The following is a 5,822-nucleotide window of genomic DNA, read 5'->3' on the forward strand; positions in this document are numbered from 1 at the left end:
TTGGAAAGGCTCCTTCACTTCCTTCTCTTATAATTAAGACAGCTGTTGATTGCAACCATAATTGTGCCTGTATACAGATAAAAGCCAAAGACACATTACTCTGGGCCATAGTATGTGCATCTATGATTAACCTATGGTCTCAGTCCTCTGATTTTTCCTAACTTGGTAACACTTTTGAAACCTGCAACTGAATAGTTCCCAATGCCAACAAAGATGACTGTAGGGATTGTTGTAATTTTGCTAGATCAATTGTTGCCATGGCAAATTTATTAATTAATATTTCTGATTCAATTCCACTTAGAACTCCTAGCCCTGTCCCTAATATTCCAGTCAGATGACTTCACATTCTGCCCCAGTGTATGCTTGCCTTTGCAACCACGTCGTCCAACCCTCAAAGGATGTCTCTAGGAAAGAAGAGCAGGCTGGTTGGACTTCAGAGATGTTAGTTTGCATTAGTAATTCAACACGCTTGAGAGACCATTCTGGATTAAACAACAATTGCTGTTGGCCTGTGTTCCTTATGACATATGGGCCAATTTCATAAATTTTGGGTTGAAACCTAGGTGGCATGATTTGGGTTTGGGCTGGAGTGCTGGCATAGGTTGTAACAGGCTCAGTTGTGGCATTTATTTTAAATTTGAAGGGGAGCCCAATAGAATCATGGGTCCAACGACAAACCACCTCAACAGTCTGTACTAACGTAAAATAGTACCAACAGTCTAATTCACTTGAACGACTAAAAACTTCCCAATGTTTGTCTCTGGGAGTGGTTGAAACACTAATTTGGATTGATTTCTTATAAGCGGTTCCATTAATTATCTGACATCCTATTCTAATTTCCTCTCCTATAGTCCCTTGAAGTGACCAAAGCCTTTGTTTTCCATTCTTGCCTTTCATATACTTGGTTTTTGTGCATGACTACAGTTGATAGGTTTAAATCTTTTATATCAGAATATTGTCCCATGGATCCAGTGTACTGAATAAAAGCTTGGGACCAAGACCACTCAGCATTGTTCTGACTAGAGGTATTTTTCCAGTTCTTGGATTGAAATTATGATTACAAACAAAACAATTTTCTTGATTAAATTCCTGCAATCTAGATTATAAAACATTCCCAACCGAACTGTACTCATTCTGTTTGAGTGACTGTTAGTTTCAGTTCATTATCACCCAGTATTGCTGTCCAAGGGGTCTCTGGAGCTTTCTTCACTTGAGAGTGGTGGATCCAGGCGTTCTGTTCCTTTGTCTTAATTGCGGTGAAAGTGGTGAGAAGTACCTTGAATGGTCCTTGCCACTGTGACTCTAGGGTCTTCTCTGCAAAAGACTTGACATACACATAATCTCCAGGCTGTACGTCATGCACTGGTCCATCTAGTCCTCTGCTCTGAGTTCCAGCCACGTTTTTCAGTTTTTCTGAGTTGTTTACCTAAGGCCACCATATAGGCAGTCAGCCTTTCCTCCCCAATTTGGGTGGATATCCCTTTTTGCATACCATATGGTCTCCTAAAAAGCATTTCAAAGTGGCTCAGCTTCTCTTTAGTTATGGGCTTAGTCCGAATTCGCAGCAATGCTAATGGGAGGGACTAGGGCCAAGGCAAATTAACCTCTCGCCCTAGTCTCACAATTTTTTGCTTGATCAAATGATTCATATTCTCAACTTGGCTGTTTGACTGGGGACGGTATAGCATGCGAAGTTCCCAGTCTATGTCCAGAAGCTGACTGACCTGCTGTACTATTTTTGAAATAAAATGTGGTCCCCTGTCTGAGGGTATTGTGGCCGGTACTCCAAAGCATGGTATTATTTCTTGCAACAGTTCACACTGCCGGGCCACTTGAGTAACAGTGGCATATAAGTTCCTGGCAGTGTTTCTTTCGATCAAATAATTATACAAGGCATCAATTCCCCAGTGTGTTTCCTGATGTTCCTCTCTTACTAATGGCCATAGTAAATTGGAGGGGATAACCAGTTTCCTTTCTGCTGTAACAGCCCATCCTTCCCAGTTATATGTTCCCTTTTGATCCTCAATTAGCTTTCTATCCTTCTTATTATACACTGGCTTACCTTCTAGGGAGATTTGGCCATCGGGAATTAAGGCTCCTTCTACTATTACCTCACCTTTTGCTGCTTCTTTTGCCTCTCTGTCTGCCAGCTTGTTTTTCTCTTCCAATTCTGAGCTCACTTTCTGATGTGCCTTAATGTGCATGATTGCCACCTTTTCAGGCATTTGGACTGCTTCCAATAGTTGTATTATTTCTTGCACATGTTTAATGTTCTTCCCTTGTGAATTTAATAGTCCTCTTTCTTTCCAGATAGCCCCATGGGCATGCACTACTCCAAATGCATATCTTGAATCTGTATAAATGTTTATTTTCTTTCCTTTTGAAAACTCTAATGCATGGGTTAGGGCAATTATTTCTGCCTTCTGTGCAGAGGTACCTTCTGATATTGGTCCTGATTTGATTAGATCCCTTGATGTGGTAACTGCATACTCAGCATGTCGTTTTCCATTGATAACATAGCTGCTTCCATCTGTGAACCAGGTTTCTGCATCATCCAAAGGAGTGTCCTTCAGGTCTGAGCAGCTGGAATAAGTGGCTTCAATAGTCTTCAGGCAGTCGTGATGAATTGGCTCTCCTTGGTTCCCACTAAGAAAAGAGGCTGGGTTGACAATGCTAGTCACCACTATATCTACATCATCCTGTTCTACCATGATGGCTTGGTACTTCAGAAACCTTTGTGGGGAGAGCCAGTGGCCACCCTTTGTTTCCAGTTCTGAGGATACAGTATGATACACTAGCACAGTCATTTTCTGGCCCAGCATGACCTTACAGGCTTCCTGAATGTTCAGTACAACTGAGGCCACTGCTCTGAGGCAACCTGGCCATCCTTTGGCTGCTACTTACAGCTGTTTAGAAAGATAAGCAACTCCCCTTCTGTATGGAAGCAGGTCCTGTGCCAGTATTCCCAGGGCAATTCCCTGCTTCTCATGGGAGAAGAAAAAAAATGGTTTACTCACGTCTAGAAGTCCTAAAGCTGGAGCTGACATGAGGGCCTTTTTCAGTTGATTCAAGGCCTGTGTGGCTTCTTTTGTCCACTGGAGGTCTCTGTTCCCGTTGGCAATGAGCAAATACAGAGGTTTTATGAGTAATCCATACTGATGAAGCCATAATCTGCACCATCCCGCCATCCCTAAAAAGATCCTTAGTTCTTTTATGGTCTGGGGTTTCAGGGTTTGGCATATTGATTCTATGCATTCTTTCCCCAAAGTCCATTGTCCAGCACTGACCTCATAGCCCAGGTAGATCACCTTCTGCTTCACCACCTGAGCCTTTTTCTTTGATACTCTGTACCCCTAAAGCCCCAAAAAGTTTAAAAGGCTTACCGTCCAAGCCACACACCCTTCTTCTGTCGGGGTAGCTATTAGAATATCATCCACATACTGCAACAATTTCCCTTCTCCTGGTGGAGCTTCCCAGTGAAACAGAGTGGAAATTTTCCAGAGTAGAAATCCATTTTGGATTTAGGTGAAATGTGTCATTCTGAATTATTAATTCTCTAGCTTGCAAGCATAGCTGTTTGGTCTGCGTTCAAGACTGCCTGTTCCCACAAAAAAACCTATGCTCGAAAAACTGCCTCAGCCTAAGGACTGAGATAAGAGGGGCCCCTTGAACTTTGAAACAGATGGAGACCGGGGCTGAGGCTGCAGGAGACAGGAGTTCTTTCTGTGCTTTCAGGTGAGGCCTGAGGCATCAGCTGGGGCAGGCTGTGGGGGCAGAGAGCCCCCTGCAGAGAAGTGGAACAAGTGAAGAAATGTGGGTGTGGGCATTTATTGTGTTTAAAGGTGATTACTTGTGTAGATTGTGCACATTATAACCATGGCTAGACAAACTTGGGGTTCCTCTGCCCCAGTACTTTGGACTTGATCCCTGGAATTTTACTGTGTGCTGTTATTTCGATTGTGTCCAGAGTGTGTGAGGACCAGAGGAAGCTGATGTGGGTAGATGCTGAAGTGTTGTATGTTGGGTTGTGTCAAGAAAGAGATACTCCCTTTCCCAGTGAGTTTGTGTGGTTCTTCCCCTGCATTGTGGTAATTTGATTCTTGTGATTGTATCGTTGTGTTTGTGGAGATTTTAGGATTTTGTTTGCAACAAGTGTAGCATTTTACGCAGAAGAACTACAGTATGGTGATTTATGTTTAACTGTGGTAAAACAAATTAAAAGAATTCCAGGAATTCCCCTCCCACAGCAACTTAAACCCTGACTCTCATGAATTTGAGATACAGAGGAGGGGTGGGGGGGGGTGTCTGTGTTTGTGGGCATATCAGAGTTTTTACTCTAACAAGCACAGCCTTTGTAAGGCAGCAAAGTGAGTGTCAGTGGAAATAATGCTTTAATTAGATTGTGTGGTGTTCCAGATTGCAAGACAAGACGTATTCTATTACCATCTGTACGGCAGTTGTCTTTTGTCAAGTGGGCAGTTTGCCTTATCTCTCTCTCTGAGTGATCACAATCACTCCTCCTTCGGGAGGGGACATCTGCTGATAACAAGCTATTGAATGTCACTGCATGACTGAGAAGAACTACAGCATACCATTGTGAGATGCTCTGCCCAGAGGGAGGAGCCAAGTGTTGCTACCCAGATATAATCTGGAGACACTGGAATAACTGCATGGCTTCTCCACTGGATTCCCCAGAGGAACAGCAGCTGCCTCTTTCTTCCACTGGATCTTCGGAGGAAGACTACACCCTTTTATACAGGATCTCTGCTCCAGCAGAACCACACCTGACACTCCAGGAGGACTGCAGCCACAATTCCAATTGGACTGCTACCAACACCCTGACCAACAAAGTGTCAGGTTTGAGTTCTGACTCAGTCAGTGTTGTTCTAGTGTACTGCATTGTTTATTTTATCCTTTTATTTTCTTCCCTATTAAAGAACTGTTATTTCCTGCTCCCATATTTTTGCCTGAGAGCTCCTTAATTTAAAATTCATAGCAATTTGGAGGGGTGGGGAGGGCTTACATTCTACATTTCAGGGGAGGCTCCTGCCCTCCTAAGTAGACTCCTGTCTTTCCAAACCGAGACATGCAGGAAGAGAACTGGAAAAGACTGAGATTTTGTAAAACAGAGTTAAGGTGGAGGAGACCAAGACAAGCACTTTGTCATTTCTGTTATTCTAAGGAAACGAAGGCTACTCAGAGAGCTATAAGGATTTTAGTAGCAACCAGTCGCAAGAAGCAAAGAAGTAACAGGGTGTTTGAATTATGAGAAAAGAGCGTTTCAAGTAATTTAAGAAATCCAGCAGAAATAATTAAAGCTGAGTGTGGTCAGCTTATTTTCTACCCCAAGACTTTGAGTTAAGGCAAAGAGTTGGGATGGGGTAGAAAGAAGGGAACTAAGAAAATGGAGTTTTTACTAGACATAGGGGCAACATACTCAGTACTAAATAAAGTCTTGATGCCTATAACAGATGATTATGTTATGGTAAGGGGGCAACTGGCCAATCTGAAAAAGCATATTTTTGCAAACCATCAAAATATTCATAGGTTTTTGTATAATATGCCCAACTCTCCAAAGGTCCTGCTGGGCAGGGACTTGTTGGAGCAGCTAGAAGCAAAGACCACATTTAAAGATGAGGAGATTATTTTGGAGGTAAAGGATCAGCAATATGTAGATGTACTAGGCTTAATTGTAACAATTAGTGCAACTGAAATTGAAAATAAGGATAAAATTAACAAGGAAATAATGGATTAGTTGTTTCCTGTGGTATGGGCCTCTAACATACCAGGGAGGGCAGAGAAGGCACCTCCTGTGCAAGTTA

This window comes from Melozone crissalis, unplaced genomic scaffold, assembly GCF_028551555.1.
Source record: "Melozone crissalis strain CALT ecotype California unplaced genomic scaffold, PUWL_Pcris_2 ptg000074l_1, whole genome shotgun sequence".
Taxonomy (NCBI): domain Eukaryota; kingdom Metazoa; phylum Chordata; class Aves; order Passeriformes; family Passerellidae; genus Melozone; species Melozone crissalis.